Consider the following 20,752-nt stretch of genomic DNA (forward strand, 5'->3'; position numbering starts at 1 on the left):
AGACTGACAGCTAGGGGTGCTGTCATGCCTCCTTGCCTTTCCCCGAAGGCATGTCCTGGGCCTCAGGAAGGAGCCCCATGAGGTCATAGGGTGTGCTGGTCTTAGGCAGCCCAAGGCCCGAGGCGAAAGCGAGACTGCAGGGCAAACCCAGTGCCTGCCTGCTGCCTGCCCTGGCCAGCTGACACTTGGTGAGTTCATGTGGGCAGAGTGCTGAGTCGGCAGCTTTGAACCTGCTGTGCTGCATCTGCCCACTGGGCAGCCCACCAAGCAGCCCACCGAGCAGCTTACTGAGCACTACAACTAGTAAATTAGAAAGCTAGAATTTGAACCCAAACCTAGGAACCTCAAGGCCTATGTTTCTCCTATGGCTACCATGTAAGTTCATCTCTGATAGATGGTCATTTCCAATTCTCTCCTGGAGTACAGGAAGGTTAAAATAAATGTCTTGCAATGAATCACGGTTCAGTGTAAGAGATTTTCCTCTATTTTTATTTATTTTGTTTCATATAGTTTTGTTGCCAATTGGTTATTTTCTTTTCCTAATTTTATAATAGACTTATTCTTTACTTTCCCCAAGCATACTGTAATTTATTAAAAAGAATATTATTTAAATTCAGCCAAGAAAGATATACTCTATAAGAAATTGACATTATCAAACATTTTACAGTTTTTATTCAAAATGTTTATAATTGATAAAAATATCCAAGCAATGTTATATTTACTGATACTTAACACATAAAACCAACAGGAAACAGGTAGAGTGGACTTTTCCTTCTATTTTCCTCCTAAGACAATAGATTCAGTCATTGTTAAAATTAGTTGAATTAACAAATGAATTCAGCAAAGTAGCAGGATATAAAATTAACATCCATAAATCACTGTGTTCCTCCACATCAGTGATGAATTCACTGAAAAAGAAATTAGGAAAACTACCCCATTCATTTTTTCATAGCCTAGAAAAAAATAAAATATTTGGGAATCAATCAAACAAAAGAGGTGAGAGACCTCTACAATGAAAATTACAGAACACTAAAGAAAGAAATTGAAGAAGACCTTAGAAGATAGAAAGATCTCCCATATTCTTGGATAGGCAGAATTAACATTATCAAAATGGGCATACTACCAAAAGTGTTATACAGATTTAAGGCAATTCCTATTAAAATCCCCCCAAAATTCTTCATGGAACTAGAAAAAGCAATCATGAAACTCATTTGGAAAAATAAGGGACCCAGAATAGCCAAAACAATCCTTAGCAAGAAAAGTGAAGCAGGAAGTATCACAATACCAGACCTTAAATTATACTACAGAGCCATAATAACAAAAAGGGCATTGTATTAGCACCAAAACAGACATGTAGACCAATGGTATAGAATAGAAGACACAGAGACAAACCCACATAAATACAGTTATCTCATAGTAGACAAAGGCACAAAAAACATACATTGGAGAAAAGATAGCCTTTTCAAACCTGGAAATCCATATGTAGCACAATGAAATTAAATCCCTATCTCTCGCCCTGCAGAAAAATCAACTCAAAGTGGATAGAGGACTTAGGCCCTAGAATAGAGACCCTGCACTTACTATAAGAAAAAAGAGGCCCAAATATTCATCATGTCGACTTAGGAACTGACTTCCTTAACAAGACTCCTAAAGTACAAGAAGTAAGATCAATGATCAATCAATGGGATGGATTCAAACTGAAAAGCTTCTTCACAGCAAAGGAAGAGATCAATAACATGAAGAGAGAGCCTATAGAATTGGAGAAAATCTTTACCACATGCACCTCAGATAAAGCATTAGTCTCCAGAATATACAGAGAACTCAAAAAACTTAACACCAAAAAAACAAATAACGCAATCAATAAATGGGCTAATGAACTGAGCAGACACTTCACAGAAGAAGAAATAAATACAATTGATCAACAAATATATGAAAAATATTAACATCTCTAGTAATTAGAGAAATTCAAATCAAAACTACACTGAAATTCCATCTCACTCCAGTCAGAATGACAATTTTCAAGAACACAAGCAGCAATAAGTGTTGATGAGGATGTGGGGAAAAAGGTACATTCATACATTTCTGGTGGGAATGCAAATTGGTGCAACCACTATGAAAAGCAGTACATAGATTCCTAAGAAAACTTGGAATGGAACACCATTTGACACAGCTATCCCACTTGGCCTACACCCAAAGGACTTAAAATCAGCATAGAATAGTGATGCAGCCACTTCAATGTTTATAGTAGCTCAATTCACAATAGCTAAACTATGGAACCAACCTAGGTGCCTGTCAACAGATGAATAGATAACATAAATGTGGTATATATTTACAATGGAGTATTACTCAGCCTTAAAGAAGAATGAAATTATGGCATTTGCAGATAAATGGATGGAGCTAGAGAATATCATGCTAAGCAAAATAAACCAATCCCAAAAAACCAAAGCAAAATGTTTTCTCTGAAAAGTGGATGATGATCCATAGTGGTGGTGAGCAGGGAAGAATGAAGGAACTTTGGATTATGCAGAGAGCAATGAGGGGAGGGGCAGGGGTAGTGGGGATGGGAGGATTGTAGAATGAGACAGACATTATTACCCTATATACATGTATGATGGCACTACTGGTGTGATTCAGTGCCATGAACAGCCAGAGGAATGAGAAGTTATGCTCCGTTTGTGTTCAATATGCCAAATGCATTCTGTCAGGTATAACTAATTTGAACAAAAAAATAAAGAAAAAAATGAATTTGGTAGCTATCTCCCTATGTTAAACTTCCCTTTTCTAGTCTATTTTCTACTGCTATAACAGAATGCCCATAGATTAGGTAAATTATAAACAATAGAAATGTATTTGGCTGCTGGAGGCTGTTAAATCCAGGATCCAGCAGCTACATCTGGTGAGGGCCTTCCTGTTTTAAATCCCATGGTGGAACACATTACATGGTGAGAAAAGAAACAGGAGATAAGAAAAATGGTGGGCTTACTTTTTTATCAGGAGCCCATCTGGCAATAGCCAGCCCACTGCTGCAATAACTGCGTTAATCCATTCACCATGACAGAGACCTAATTGCTTCTTAAAGGTCCCATCTCTTAATTATGTGAGAATCGCAATCAATTTCAAGATGAGTTTTGGAGGGGATGTATGATCCACTGCATCTCTAAGGTCTCAATTCATTGCTTGTCCCCATATGGATGATGGGATGCAGTAGTAGAGGTGAGAAGCAGGAGAATGGTTGGAGAGATTTCTGTGTAGCTCCTCTTGCTTCCTGAGTTGCTGCCTTTACTCTACCCTAAAAGGGAGTTGTTGCCTCCTTTGGAGGCCTATCCATGACCCCATGTCCTCTCACCTGCACTCTCTTCTTTGTCTCTCTTTTGTCCTATTCTCCACCTCTCCACCTCAGGGAGCTCCTGTGCAGGTGTGTGCAAATATCTGAGCACAGGCCACTGTAGAAGAGCCTGGTGAGAGGGCCATGATTATGCCCCACCTGGTGAGAGACTCTGCCTCTTTGAATTTTCCTAAAAGGTGACTGATGGGCAAACACTAGCCTGCCTAAGCTCACACACACCTCTACTTCATTATGAAGGAGGACCCTCCCAATAAGATATGCTTTACAGTGAAGAAAATACAACTCAGTACCTCAGTGGCAGATTTAGTGAGTAAGCAGGCTCCTTTCAATACCTGTTTAAAATGCAGGTGTCACTTCCCCCCTCAGGGCAGCTGCCACTCTTGTGTAGGTGTTCATTAAGTAGCACTGGCCTGACCAGTGTGCCCGATACTGCTCTCCCCCAGTACTTGCCTTCTCCCTTGCCACCTTCCTCTGTTCCACCCAAGTTCCAGAATGTTAATTCCACTCCTCACATGTCCTCACTTCTCTATTTATTTTTCTTTTCTATTGAACATACTTTTATTTTATTTGGCTTTTCTTTTTATCTCATGATGTTTGCAGCACTCATGTAGCTTGCAATCTCCCCAGGAACTGACTCCTTTCATTATATTTTAGGCTCATTTTTTTTTTTTTTTCTGTTTGGGGATTCTGTATTTTCTACCTGCTTTGCAGCCTTGTGTGGCAGACTGCTCATTATCAACTTCATTATTGCCCATGCTCCCTAGAATTTCATAACAACCTTCACAGATATTATTCTTTTAGTAATTACTGAAATGTATCCTCTGATAGAAAGATTGACAAGGACAGTCTGACTGAAAAACATTACACTGGTTTGGAGATTGGTATGTTTACCAGTCGTTTTACTGTAGGCCTATAGGATAACTTTAGCCATTGTTTGGGAAATAGAAAATAATCTGTCCAAAGGCTCAGATTATGGAATGTCAGAATGGAAGAATGCCAAGAAAGAAGAACTAGATAAAGTTCAGCAATTTTTCTTCTGTAAAAGGCCAGATAATGAGTATCTTAGGTTTTGCAATTGTTCAATTCTGCTACTGTGGCATAAAAGCAGCACATTTATAAACAAGTGGGAATAGCTCTTTTCTAATAAAATTTTTGATAAATTAAATTTGGTTTGAGCCTGCTCTGTACTTTGAATCCTCACTAGTGGACTGCAACCTAACTTTGATGCAAATAAATTGAAATCTAAGTCTGGAATGTAACAAAACAATGAGTTTCAGTCAATCACAGGCAGTCAACCCATCACACCATGACTAAATAAGGCAGACACCAAGCTGTAGTCAATCAGATGATTACTTTGCATCTGGGTTCATCCTTTAAAAACTCCTTGCTCACACTGCTGGACAGAGTTTCTTGAACCTCCATTGGTTCAGGATGCTGCCCAATTCATGAATTATTTCATTCAGTAAATCCTGTAACTTTTATTTTGTCCAAAGCTTCTTTTTAACAGGCAATGAACTAGATTTGCTCATGGGTTGTAGTTTTCAAACTCCTGGTCCAGACTAAGGCCTTGTTCTTACAAAAGAAGAACTGAATTCCAGAGATGACAAATGAATTGTTTAAGACTCAGAAACTTTTACTTTTGGAAGAGATAAAACCATGTCTCCCTGGAGCATGAAAGTAATTTATGATAAGGAATGACTGTAAGTGCTCCTCCCTCTTGGGGCAAGAGGAAATTGGTAAATACTTAAAGAGGGACAGAAGGTTGTGTCAGAGGCTGCAATTTTACTGTGTAAGGGGTAACTAGTCTAACTTGTGGGGTCTGAGAGCACATATGAAGAGCAAGCTATTTGGTATCAGAAGGTCTAAGACTTATTAAAAGCAGAAAAAGTGTTATGAGCATTGAGTTACTGTTTTCAGGAGAACATAAAAAGTAGGCTTATAATTGGATAGCTTGAATTGGGACTTGGTTTCAGTCTCTGTCAGTGCCACAAAACATGACATTCCAAAAGGGAAGAAAAGATACATGTGTTCCTTTTGTTTTGGGGTTTGTGGGCCCAAAATCAAGAATGAGGTTAGTTTGGAGGGTCACACATTACACATTAGTGATCTGAAATGAAATAGATCAATGCTTCTGGGAAGAGAGTACTTTCCTCCCTCCTATACTCTATTCAACAAATATTTGTTGAGTGGTAAGTAGATGCAGCCTCTGCTATAGGTTCTGGAGATGAACAGTGACTTCTCTGGTTTACATTCTGGTGAACACTGAAAATGTCAGTCTCAGAACACTGAGAATGTGCATGTGTGTGGGCTGTCCTCACATCTTCAGTAGGTGATCATCTCTGGTTGGATGAGTGTGTTCTCTTACGTATTAGTTTATTCTTTCCATATTTGAGTTAGAACATGGTGAGGAAGCATGGTGGTAGGTTAGTTTAGACTACAGGTTAGGCTAGACTTTGTGGGAAAGGAAGCAGTGAGAGATGAACTCAATGAAAAATGTTTTCCCTATGGAAGTCTAGTGGCTAAACCTTAAGAATTGGAACTTGATTCAAGTGAAGACTTGGCATTAGGTACAGATGTATAGAGCTAGGAGATTGTTTTTATACCTCCAGTTAAGAGTGTAGAGAACTTGGGGGGCAATCAGTGAGAGTCAGTTGTTGCATTGAGAGGGGACCTCTTTAATTATTCACTTAAAATTTTTGAGGCAAGAGGAAGAAGAGATTCACAGGAGACTTGGGAGTGGCTATAATTTATGAGAAAGAGAATAATGATGCAATATGTGGTCAGAGGTATAGGAAGGGCCAGCAGCTCATGTGAGGCTTCCTCGACTATGGAAAGGGCACCCCTACTATCTACTTACAAGTACAAATGAGCAAATATGAAAGTTAATTGATTGAAAAGTACCTACTCCTCGGAAAATGGAAAATAGGCATTCACACAAGAACTTGCTATGAATGTGCATAGCAATATTATTACACAAAATAGCTTCAATGTGGAAGTAACCCAAGCGTCTATCAACTGTTGCATGGATAAATATAATGTGGTATATCCACACAATAGAATATTATTTGTCCATAAAAGGGAACAAAATTTGGACACATGCCAAAACATGGATGAACCTAGAAAACATTATGCTAGGTGAAAGAAGCCAGGCACAAAGCCTATATGTATGATTCTATTTATTTGGAATGTTCAGAGTAGACATAGCCAAAGACATAGAAGGTGGATCAATGTTTGCCAGAGGCTTGGAGTATGGGGGAGAGAGCAGTGCACAATAACTGCTAGTAGGTATAGGGTTCTGTTTTAGGTGATGAAAATGTTCTGGAACAAGATAGTGTTAGTTGCACAACCTTCAGAATGTGTTAGAACTACTAGAGTTACACTCATCAAAATGGTAAATTTAATGATATGTGAGCTATATCTCAATAAAATTGTGTCCACTTAAAAATTGGAAGAACTATAATAAAAGTTCCAGTTTTCAAATCACTCATGTTGTCTAAAAATCTTTGTGTCTAAAGAATTGCAGCTAAATGCATTAGAAGATAACTCCAGGGATCCACCAGCAGTTTCTAAAAACAAGAAGTGTTGGTTTGTGTCCTATATGGTCTGATTTTTGTTTTGCTTTTTATGCCAAGACTTGTGGTCCAAACTAATAATAGAACATTATGTTAAACATAGTCCTCTGGTCATTTAGATTATTAAATAAAAACAGAATTTTAGCAAGTTGATTTGACCTATTTTTAAAATGTAGCCACGTTGGTCCATCAGAACAATTGACACTTCTTTTTCCCAAAACACTTCTTATAATGTGGCAACTCAGAATTTATGAAGTACAGGTATAGAGCTACTGATGGACTGACGCATCTTCACAAAACCTACGGAAGTTGGAGGACTGTAGAGGCCAGGCAAGAGGCTCTCCATGATCAAGGGGAGGGGGAATCTTGCACAGTCACAGTGGTCTATTCCAAGGTCAAAGGAGGTCCTTCTAATATCAACAGTGTGCTCCCAAAGGGGCTTTCTTTAAAAAAATAGTACTACTTTCTAAAAACTATTATATAGTTAATATTTGGGATCACTTACAAAAATTAACATGATCCTTAAACTAAGTTAAGGGAGAGGTAGGAAGGGAAGAAACATTTAAAATTTATTTTGAGCCTTTCCCCTGGATGTGCTTTTTGATATAAGCCCAAGATGAGTTATTAGTTTCTAGGCTTTTCTAAATATCTTTTGGATATGTTTAGAAAATGCATAAAAAAGGAAGGACAAAGTTTAGGAAAAAAAATATTTTGCTCCTATCATCACCAGACGTTAACATCTGTTCTCTTGTTTGTGCTTCTGACCACATTAAAATATTGGATGTCCCTTTAAAAAATTACTGTTCTGTGGGTTTACTGAGGACTTTAATGACAAATGCATTTCAACTTTGACCTTGAAGTAAATGAATGTCATGATGTCCCTTATTTGCAGATGTCAAGTGTTCTCCATAGGGGGTTAAAGAAACCAGAGAGTTGGCAGGCAAGAGACCAAAATGTCTGCTTGTACTTGAAATGAATTTGGAATAAATATGTGCATTTGTTGACTGGAAAACATTTTCAATGAGAGACTGAAAGTACCATATAATGCTCTATTTTTTGCTATCTTCATTTTATTCAACTCATTTCATTGCTTTCTATTCTAGCACTTTAGTAAAGGAAAAGCGTGCCTGGAGTTTGAACAGAGTATTTTATATTTTTAGCTATAATTACATTTAACAAGTATATTTGAAGATATTTTTGTTAAATGCTTGTTCTGCATCTATTTAGATGATCATGTGGTTATGTGATTTTTATCTTTCATTCTGTTAATGTGGTATATTACATTGATTGATTTGTGTATATTGACCTTACCTTATATTCCAAGGAATTAGCCCTCTTCATCATAGCATATAATTTTTTGATATGCTGTTGAATTTGTTTGTTGGTATTTTAATGAGGATTTTTGCATTTATGTTCGTCAGAAATAATGGTCTGTAGTTTTCTTTGCTGTGGTGTCTTGGTATGGCTTTGGTATCAGAGTGGCTCTGGCTTCATAAAGTGAGTTTGGAAGTGATCTGTCTTTTGTATTTTTTTCCAAGAGTTTAAGAAGGGTTGGTATTCACTCTTTGAATATTTGAATGTTTGGTAGAATTAATCCACAAAGCTAACTGGTCCTGAACTTTTCTTCATTGGGAGGTATTTGAGTACTTATCCATTCTTCTTATTTGTTATTTATCTGTTCAGACTTTCTTTTTTATTTAACCTTTGTAGAATGTATGTTTCTAGAGATTTATTCATGGCAAAAATTATCAACAAAATAGGCAAAGAAGGAACTTACCTCAACACAATAAAGGCCAGTTATGAAAATCCCACAGGTAAAATCATAATCAAAGGGATGAAACTGAAAGCTTTTCCTCTATGATCTGATTCAAGGCAAAGATGTGTATTCTCGCTACTTCTATTCAACGTAGTACTGGAAGTTTTAGCCAGAGCAATTACAGCGTTTACACAGAAGAAGAAATAAAAAGCATTAAAATTAGAAAAGAAGTTAAATGACCTCTGTTGCAAATGATATGACTCTTTATGTAGGGAATCTTAAAAACTTTACATAATACTGTTAAAACTAATAAGTGGTTTAAGTCAAGTTGCAGTATACAAAATCAACATACAAAAATCAGTAGTGTTTCTTTATACTATAGTGAACTCTCTGAAAGGAAAATCAATAAAACAATCCAAATTATAATAACGCAGAAAAGAATAATATATTTAAGACTAAATTTAGTCAAGGGGGTGAAAGTTCTAAATACTGAACATTTTAAAATATTGATAAAAGAAATTGAAGAATACACAAATAAATAGACATTCCCTATTCATGGACTGGAAGGATTAATATTGTTATGTTCATAGTACCCAGAGAAATCTATATTTTAAACATAAGCCCTATCAAAATTCCAGTGTCATTTTTCAGAGAAGTAGAAAAAATGATTCTAAAATGTGCATGGAACCACATTGATTAGGCCTCTAACAGCCAAATTGATCTTGAGAAAAAAGAACAAAGTTGGACCCATCATACTTTCAGATTTCAAATTTTATTGTAAAGTGAGTATTCAAAACAGTATGACACTGGCATAAAAATGGGCACAAAGACTAACAGAACAATATAGAAAGTCCAGAAATAACTTCATGCATATATGGTCAACTAATAATGTTTGACAAGGGTGCCAAGAATATACAAGGAGAAAACATAGTCTTTCCGATAAAGAATGCTGGGAAAGCTGCAAATTCACATGCAAAAGAATGAACTTGGACTCTTATCTTACACCACACACAGAAATCAACCAAAAATAGAGTGAAGACATAAACATAAGAAATTGGTTTCTGCCAGGATGGCTGACTTGAGACACATGATGTGTCTTCTTCTCACAAAAAACCAAAAACAAAGCATAAACAACTGCAATTCAGCTAGAATAGTTGGGAAAGAGTAATAGAGCACATTGTGGATGAAACAGAGAAACTGTGGAATGGAGACTTGGGATGGTTTTATAAAGAAGGAACTGAAGAACCCTGTATCAACCAGTCTATTGTTCTAGTGTAAACCAGTGTGAAGCCAGGAAAGTCCTCCATGGTGGGGAATATGCTACTGGCAGAGGGTGCTGTTTAAAGACCAAACTCACCCATGCTTTACCTTGCTGCTGTGTGCACTTCGCCCTCCTGAACTACTGGAGTGTCTTTACCCTCACACAGACTAGACACTGACAGGCACACACTGTGCCTCACAGGTGTCCTGCTCCATTTGCCATGTATGCTGCACCATCCCCATGCGGTCCACTGGAGTGACTGCCTCTGTAAGATCCCCAGGGACTGACAGGTACCAGTATGCTGCACCCATTCATGCCTGCTAGAGGGGCCCCAGCCTTGCACAGCCCAGGAGCCTTGACAGGTGTCTTCTTGCTGCTATGTGCACTGTATTGCACCCACCTAGGTTATCTGCACTCATTGAACACAGAGTAATTTATTATGGCTAAAGAAGTTATATGGAGACTACACTACTGCACCGAACTGAAATCAAAGCCAATGTAGCATAGCAAATTAACACTGTAAGACACATGCTAAAGAGAAAGCCTTTGCTATGAAATTCACTTCATAAAACAGAAAAAACACCTGCCAAATGTTCAAATGTCAACATTGGGAGATGAAAAGTATAAAAAAGCAAGGTAACCTGGTGCCTGCAAAAGAACACAATAACTCTTTAGCAGCAGATCTCAAAGGATGAGAACTTGATAAAAATGCCCCCCCCCCCAAAAAAAAAATAAATCAAAGAATGGTTCTAAGGAAGCTCAATGAGATACAAGAGAATATAGAAAGAGTACTCAAAGAAATTAGGAAACAATTCATGGTCTGAATGAAGAATTCAGAAAAGAAAGAGATCATAAAAAGGAACTGAACAGAAATCTCGAATCTGAAGAACTCAATAAGTCAAATAAAAATATAGTTTAGAGTCTGAATAAAAAAATAGGTCAAAAGAAGAAAGAATTTCTGAACTCAAAGAGAGATCTTTTGAGGTAACCCAATCAGGATGCTCCTCACCCCAAGTTGAAAAAAAATGAAGAAAGTCTCCAAGTCTTGTGGGACACTAGTAAGTGAACATATTTTTGAATTATGGGTATTTCAGAAGAGAAGGGAAAAGGCATATAAGACCTAATAAGGGCAATAATAGCTTTAAACATCCCCAATATTGGGAGAGATATGGGTATTGAAATCCAAGAGACTTAAAGGATGCCAAATAGATTTGATCAGGAACACAAAAAGGTAATCTCTATGACTTATTATAGTCAAACTGTCAAAAATCCAACACAAAAATAATTCTAAAAACAGTAGGAGAAAAGCAACAAGTCATATTTAGGGAACTTCCATTAGACCAACTTCAGATTTCTCAGTAGAAATCTCACAAGGCAGGAGAGAATGGGATGATATTCGAAGATCTAAAAACAACAACAACAACAACAAACTGACAAGATTATCATACCAAGCAAAGTTATCCTTGAGGCATGTAGGAGAGGGAAAGTCTTTCCAAGACAAGCAAAGACTGAGGGAATTTATCGCCACCAGATTGGCATTACAAAATGTCCTCAAGGAAGTTCTATATCTAGAAATGACAGGAGAATAACTACCACCATGAAAACATAACACTCATTAGAGTACAAGTACACAAAAGAGAAAGAGAAAAAAAAATCTTATGATATAGCAAAACATCCAATCATAAAGATAAATGAGGAGGAGGAAGAACAGAACAAAGGCTATGCAAAATCACCAGAAAAGCAACAAAAAGATAAGTGTAAGTCTTCACAGATATGTAATGGCTTTGCAAATGGATTAAATCCTTCAATTAAAAGATTTAACCTGGCTGGATAGATTGAAAAAACAAGAATAAGTGATATGCTGCCTCCCAAATCTCATTTCACTGGTAAAGACACACTGACTAAAAGTGAAGGTTGGACAAAAGACATTCTAGACAAACTGAAATCAGAAATAACTAGCTTTATTCATATCAGATAAAACAGACTTTAAATCAAAAACTTTAAAATGAGAAAAAGAAAGTTAAGAGATCAATTCAAGAACATGATTTAACTTTTGTAAATAATATGCATCTAGTGCTAGAGCACAAGATTATGTAGAGCAAATATGATTAGATCTAAAGGTCTAATCATAAAGAGATTAATCTAAAGATCTAATCTAAAGATATTCCAGTACACAAATAGCTGGGAACTTCAACACCCCACCTTCATCAATGAAAAGATTATCCAGATAAAAAACTCTACAAAGAAGCATCAGAGTTAAACTATACTACAGAACAAATGAACCTAACAGACCTGGACCAAATGTTTCATCTAAGAGCTGCAGAGTACACATTCTTCTTACCAGCACAGGAAAGAACATTTCAGGATGGTCCATATCTTAGTTGACAAAAAGTCTCAACAAACTAAAAAAAATGAAATCATGTCATGTATTTTTTTCTGACCACAATGGAATAAAACCAGAAATCAATGAGAAACTTGAGAAATTGCACAAATATATTTGTACGAATTATACAAATACATGGAAACTAAACAAAATGTTCTTGAACAAACATGGGGTTATCAAAGAAATAAAAAAATTAAAAATTTCTGAAACAAATAGAATAGAGCAAACACAGTACTAGGAAGGAAATTTATAGGAATATATGTACATATAAAAAAGAGAAATATTTCATGAACAACCTAGCAATGCATCTCAAGGAACAGAAAATCAAGAAAACTCAAAATTAATAGAAGAAAAATAATAATAAGTGTCAGAGCAGAGCTAAATGAAATACAGACAAAAATACAAAATATCAATGAAACAATCATTTTTAGAAGAGATAAGCAAAATTGACCAGCCTTTAGCTAGGCTAAGAAATAAAAGAGAGACATTAAAACTAATATCAGAGAAAATTCAATAGAAAGCATCACCACAGACTACACAATTTGGAAGACAGAACCTCAGACCATGGAGACAAAATATAGACTCTTGAAAATAAAGTCGACCACACAGTGAAGATGGTATGAAACCATGAACAGAACTTCTAAGAATTAAGGGATAACATGAGAAAACCAAATTTAAGATTTATCAGAGTAGACAAAGGCATGGAGATACAAACCAAAGGAATGCACAATCCTTTCAATGGCATAATGTTAGAAAACTTCCCAAATCTAAAGAATGTAGTGGAAAATCAGATACAGAGGCTTACAGGACACCAAATGTACAAAATTACAATAGACCCACACCAAGGCACATTATAATGAAAATGCCTAGCACACAGAACAAGAATAGAATTTTAAAGGCCACAAGAGAAAAGTATCAGATTACATATAGAGGGAAACCAATTCAGATCTCAGCAGATTTCTCATCCCAGACCCTCAAATCTAGGAGGTCATGGAACAACATATGCCAAGCTCTGAAAGAAAATGGATGAACCAAGAATCTTATATCCAGTAAAATGAAGCTTTATATTTGAAGATGAAATAAAAACTTTCCATGATAAACAAAAGTTAAAAGAATTCCCAACTAGCAAGCCTGCACTACAAAACATTCTCAGCAAAATATTACAGAAGGAGGAAATTGAAAAAAAAGAAACAATGAAAACCAGCAAAAGGATCAGCTACACTAAAGGAAAGATCAATCAAAGGAGAAACAAAGTCGAGTTAAAAACCAAAATAAACCTAAAGGACTGGGAATACAAATCATATCTCAAGAATAATCCTGAATGTTAATGGTTTATACTCATCAATCAAAAGACCTAGACTGGCAGATTGAATTTTTTAAAAAGAGCCAACAATATGCTGTCTTCAAGAGACTCATTTCATAGGAAAAGATATCCACAGACTAAAGGTGAAAGGATGGGGAAAAACATATCACCCACATGGACTGTGTAAATAAGCAGGGTTTTCCATCCTCATATCAGACAAAGTGGACTTCAAATCAAAGTTAGCAGAAGGGATAAATAAGAACATTTCATACTGCTTAAGGGAATCATACATCAACAAGACAAGTGCAAATATTTATGCCCCAAACAATGGAGCGTCTACATACATCAAACACACCCTTCTCAATTTCAGTAGTCAAATAGACCACAACACAATGATACCAGGTGACTTTAACACACCTCTCTCACCACTAGATAGATCTTCTAAACAAAGAAACTATAGAATTAAATAATACTATCAATGATTTAGACTTGACATATATAGAGTCAGTGAGCAAATACACTTTCTTCTCAACAGCACGTGGATCCTTCTCTAAAGAGACTGTATGTTATGCCACAACAAAACTCTCAGAAAATACAAAAAAATAGAGCTACTACCCTGCTTTCTATTAGATTATAATGGAATGAAATTAGAAATTGACGATAAAATAAAAAGTAGAAGCTACTCAAACACTTGAAGACTAAATAGTACACTATTGAACAATGAATTCATAGCACAAGACATCAGGGAGGAGACAAAAAATTCATTTTGCTGGATGTAAGATTCCTGGTTCACCCATTTTCTTTCAGAGCTTGGCATATGTTGTTCCATGACCTCCTAGATTTGAGGGTCTGGGATGAGAAATCTGCTGAGATCTGAATTGGTTTCCCTCTATATGTAATCTGATACTTTTCTCTTGTGGCCTTTAAAATTCTATTCTTGTTCTGTGTGCTAGGCATTTTCATTATAATGTGCCTTGGTGTGGGTCTATTGTAATTTTGTACATTTGGTGTCCTGTAAGCCTCTGTATCTGATTTTCCACTACATTCTTTAGATTTGGGAAGTTTTCTGATATTATGCCATTGAAAGGATTGTGCATTCCTTTGGTTTGTATCTCCATGCCTTTGTCTATTCTGATAACTCTTAAATTTGGTTTTCTCATGTTATCCCATAATTCTTAGAAGTTCTGTTCATGGTTTCATACCATCTTCACTGTGTGGTCGACTTTATTTTCAAGAGTCTATATTTTGTCTTCATGGTCTGAGGTTCTGTCTTCCAAATTGTCTAGTGTGTTGGTGATATTTTCTATTGAATTTTTAATTTGTTTTTTTGTTTAATTTGTTTTATTTCAAGGATTTCTGCTTGATTCCTGTTTGTAATCTCTGCCTCTTTATTGAAGTGATTTTTCACTTCCTGTATTTTCTCTCCAATATCATCTTTTATTTTGAAGATCACTGTATGTGTTTTCTAAACTCCTCTGACATTTCTTCTACTGTGTTGTCTATGGATCATATTGTTGGCACATGTTGGCTTGTTTGAGGCACTTTGTTTCCTTGTTTTTTCATGTTGTTTGTGTGTCTTCTCATCTAGCAGTACAGAGCTGAGGCAGTACAGATTCTACCCTATACTTTTATAGTATCCCTGAAGGCTTCCAGTACCTAACCTTTAAGGGGGAGACCAATATTAACAGCACCCAATGCAAACAATATACCACTATAAGCCAAATGGTTCCTATTTAGGTGTTTACAGTTTTGTCACAATAAATAGAAACGAAGTGTTCCATTATTGTCTACAATATAAACAATGTTTGTTAAAAGGGTTGATTGTTTCAAATGAGGGACCATGAGGGAACAGAAGTAGTGTAAGATGTGATGTTTATGAGAGAGGAGAGAAGATAGAGGTAAAAATTTATAGTAAGAGCAAGGGAGGAATTAATAGGGCTGGCTATTAGTATGAGACATGTGAAAGAGAATCCAGGAAGACAGGTAGGTGAGAGAAAAAAAAATATACAGATTAAAAAGGGAAGTAAAAATATAAGAATACACAACAAAACTGTAATATACTATTCAGACATCCCATTCCTTAATAAATTGATGCATAAAAAATATTTGGTCTCAAAGATGGTAGAGGTGTGACAGAGAGGGCAGAAAGAAAAAAAGGAAAGACTCAATGGAAAATTGAATGATTGCTTCCATTGGCTTTCAAAAAAAATTTCAACTTCCCTTCTCCTTGGATAGGTGAGGTCGTCTGAAATTTGATGTTAGCTACAGTCCAGTGGGTGCCAGACCTGTTGGGTAGCTGAGCTGATTGCAAGATGCTCTCGCACCTTCTCCCAGTCTTCCCACCCTTTGTAGCCAGCTCCTTCCATTCTCATGCACTTCAGGACTCACTGAGCTGGATAAAGCCATGTTTTCTCCAGTTTCTTCAACCTGTGGTCCCCCCAGGGAACTGTTTCTAGTCTCTGTCTTTCCACAGGCTTGCCAGACCCAGACTGGCCCACACAAACCCAGCTGCAATCTGATGGACCTGGGCCTCAGCTTCCCCGGGCTCTGACTTGTTGCAGTCCCAAGACCTCATTTCCCTTTCAACTTGCAGAGAGACCACCAGGGAAGTGCTCACACAAAAGAGCAACCCTGCAAACAGGCAGCCATATGGAAGCCACTACCACACTGAGCAGAAAGACCTCTGGTGCAATCAGACCTGCAGGTACCCCAATATATCTCCAGACCCTGGCCTATGTCCCCAGACTGAGGTGACCACACCTGAGATTGCAGCTGTGGCTGTGGTAAATCTATAGGCCCTGACTGGTATCCCAAGATGGCGGTGTGTCTAACCAAACCTGTGTGTATTGGGATAATGGATTTACAGGCAATAGCAGGCCACAGGTTATCTGCTGACAGTCTATAGGCTAATGGAGGATGATTGGTGAGTGGACGTCAGGCAGTGCATCATGGGTAGATGAAAGGTAAGCAATGGACAGGCAAGAGTCAGGAAAACAGTTAAATAGTGGATGATAGGCAGTGGTCAGTAAGTGATCTGTGCTCAAAGGCAGGCAATATGCTGGCAGTCAGCAGGCAGTCACAGCAGACAAATGGTGATCAGTGGGCAATGATAACTGACTGGCAGAGAAACAGTATTTCCTCTGCTTGAATCTCAAGTCATGAGCAACAAGGAATACAGCTTCCCTCTAGTCTACCATCATGGCTCTTCCTCGAATGCATTTCTGTACATCACGGAAGAATACTCTGAAAGAGAAATTAGGAAAACTACCCCATTTGCAATAGCCTCAACAACAACAACAAAACAAACAAACAAAAACTTGGAACTCAGTCTACAAAAAGAGGTGAAAGATCTCTATAATGAAAACTACAGAACACTGAAAAGAAAGAAATTGAAGAATATCCTAGAAGATAGAACAATCTCCCATATTCATGGATAGGAAGAATTAATGTTGTCAAAATGGCAATAAGCCATTTACTACAATAAGCATTATACACATTTAATGCAATTCCTATTAAAATCCCAAAGATATTCTTCATGGAACTAGAAAAAGCAATCATGAAACTCATTTGGAAAAATAAGAGGCCCAGAATAGCCAAGGCAATCCTTAGCCAGAAGAGTGCAGCAGGAACTGTCACGATACCAGATCTTAAACTATACTACAGAGCTATAGTAACAAAAATGGCATGGTATTGGCATCAAAATAGACAGGTAGATCAATGGTACAGAATAGAAGACAGAGGCAAAACCACATATATAGTTATCTCATACTATACAAAGGTGCCAAAAACATAACATTGGAGAAAAGATAGCCTCTTCAACAAATGGTGCTGGGAAAACTGAAAATCCATGTGCAGAAAAATGAAATTAAATCCCTATCTCTCATATGCATACAACACAAATCAAAGTGAATCAAGGACCTAGGAATTAGACCAGAGACCCTGCACATACTATAAGAAAACATAGGCCCAAATCTTCATCATGTTGGTCCTTAACATGACTCCTAAAGAACAAGAAGTAAGATCAAGAATCAATAAATGGGATGGGTTCAAACTAAAAGCTTCTCGGCAAAGGAAACAATAACATGAAGAGAGAGCCTACAAATGGGAGAAAATCTTTACCACATGTGCCTCACAGCACTAATCTCCAGGACATACAAAGAACTAAAAAAACTTAACACTGAAAAAACAAATAACCCAATCAATAAATGGGCAAAGGAACTGAACAGACACTTCACAGAAAAAGAAATACAATCGATCAATAAAAATAAGAAAAAATTGTTCATCATCTTTAGCAATTAGAGAAATGCAAATCAAAACTACTCTAAGATTTCATCTCACTCCAGTCAGAATGGCAATTTTCAAGAATACAAACAATAATAAGTGTTGACAAAAATATGAGGGAAAGGGTACACTCATACATTGTTGGTGGGAATGCAAATTGGTGCAACTACTCTGGAAAGTAGTATGAAGATTCTTCATACTACTGAAAACCTGGAATGGAACTACCATTTGACACAGCTATCCCACTCCTTGGTTTATACACAAAGGACTTAAAATCAGCATAGTATAGTGACTCAGCCACATCAACATTTATAGCAGCTCAGTTCACAATAGCTAAACTACAAAATCTACCTAGGTGCCCTTCAACATATGAATAGATAAAAAAAATGTGGTATAAATACATAATGAAATATTACTCAACCTTAAAGAAGAATGAAATTATGGCATTTGCAGGTAAATGGATGCAACTAGAGAATATCATGCTAAGCGAAATAAGTCAATCCCCCAAAATCAAAGGCCAAATGTTTTCTCTGATATGCAGATGCCAATCCAAAATGGGGGGGTGGGGGGTGCTAGGAAAGGATGGAGGACCTTTGGATTGGATAGAGGGGAGTAAAGGGTGGAGAGAGGGTGTGGGGGTGAGACGGATGTTGGAATGAGACAGACATTATTACCCTATGTACATGTATGATTGCATGAACGATATGACTGCATCATGTATACCAAGAGGAATGATAAGTTGTGCTCCATTTGTGTACAATGAGTTCAAATGCATTCTGCTGTCATGTAAATCTAATTAGAACAACAGCAACAATACTAGTACCACAGAAATACAAAGGATCATTAAGTATTATTATGTACAACTATATGTCAATAAATTGGAAAACCTAGAAGAAATAAGTTACTAGACACATAACCCAACAAAACTAAACAATGAAGACAGAGAAAACTTAAATAAATAGATTGATGAGTAGTGAGATTGAATCAACAATGAAAAGTCTTCCTGAAAAGCTAATCCCAGGGCAGGATGGCTTGGCTGTTGAATTCTATTAAACCTTTAGCAAATAATTAATACAAATTCTTTTCAAATTATTCCTAAAATTTGAAAGAGGGAGAACTCTTCCAAACTCATTCTATTAGACCAGAATTATCCTGATACCCAAATCAGATAAAGATATAACCACCACCACCACCAAAAACCAAACCAAAACAAAAATCAAAAAGAAGAAAGAGAAAGAAAGAAAGAAAGAAAGAAAGAAAGAAAGAAAGAAAGAAAGAAAGAAAAGACTGCTATCTCTCATGAGCATAGAAACACAAATTTTCAACAAAATGCTGGGAAACCAAATCAACACACACCAGAAGTATTGTACATTGCGATCAAGTGGGCTTTGCTTCAGTGATAGAAGGATGTTTTAACCTACATAAATCAATAAAATGAATACATTGCATTGACAGAATGAAAGGAAAAAACCATGTGATCCATCACAATAGATGTAGAAAAAGTATATGATAAAATCCAACATACTTGAACATACTTCTTTATAATATAGGCTATCAATGACAAACCCACAGCCAACATCTTACTGAATGGGGAAAAGTTGAAAGTTTTTCCTTTAAGACCTGGAACAATAAAAGGATGTCCACTTTCATCACTTTTATTCAACGTAATAGTAGAAGTCTTAACAAGAGCCATTAGGCAGGAGAAAGCAATAAGACATTTAAATAGGATGTGAGGAAGTCAAATGATCCCTGTTTGCAGATGATGTGATTTAATACATAGAAAAATCTGGAGACGCCAACTAAAGACTGTTAAAATTGGTAAATGAATTCAGTAAAGTTGCAGGATACAAAGTCCACATACAAAAATCAGTAGCATTTTTATACTCCAGTAATGAAGTTGCAAGAATAAAATCAAGAAAATGACTCCATGCACAACCTATCAATACATAAACCTAGGAATGAATAAATACGCAGAAACAACCTAGGGATAAATGTAGCACAGAAAGAGAATAACTTCTATAAAGAAAATCACAAAACACTGAAGAAAGAAATTGAAGACACACAAAAAATGGAAAGACCTATGTTCACGGGTTGGAAGAATTAAGACATGCTATATGGCTATAACATGATACTGGCATTAAAATAAATACATGCACCAATGGGACATGATAGAGAACCCAGAAATAAGCCCCTTCATCTTTAGCCACCTATTTTAAGTAATGGCTACCAAAATACACTGGAATAAGAACAGGTTCTTCAATAAGTGATGCTCGGAAAAGTGGACATCCATACGCAGAAAAATAAAACTAGACCCTATTTCTCACTACATACTAAAAATATCTCAAAATGGATCAAGGACATAAATGGAAGTCCTGAAACTATGAAACTACTTGAAGAAAACATAGAGGAAACATATCATTATAGGCAATTTTTTTTTTTTTTGTGATAAGACCTTGAAAGCACAGGCAAGAAAAGCAAAAATGGACAAATAGGATTATATCAACTGAAGAAGCTTCTGCATAGTAAAGGAAGCAATCAGTAGAGTGAAGAAATAACTTACAGAATGGGAGAAAATATTTGCAAACTCTTCACCTGACAGACTTAAGATACAGAATACATAAGGAACTGAAAAAAAAAAAAAAAAAAAAAAAAAAAACCCCAACAGGAAAAACAAACAAACAATCTGATTAAAAATGGAAAAATGACTTGAATAGACATTTTTCAAAAGAAGATATACAAATGGCCAAGAAGAATATGGAAAAAAAACTCAATGTCACTAGTCACCAGGGAAATGCAAATTAAAATCACAAAGGGATATTATTTTACCTTAGGTTGAATGGGATACAATAA

Source organism: Sciurus vulgaris, assembly GCF_902686455.1.
Source record: "Sciurus vulgaris genome assembly, chromosome: 4".
NCBI classification, from domain to species: Eukaryota; Metazoa; Chordata; class Mammalia; order Rodentia; family Sciuridae; genus Sciurus; species Sciurus vulgaris.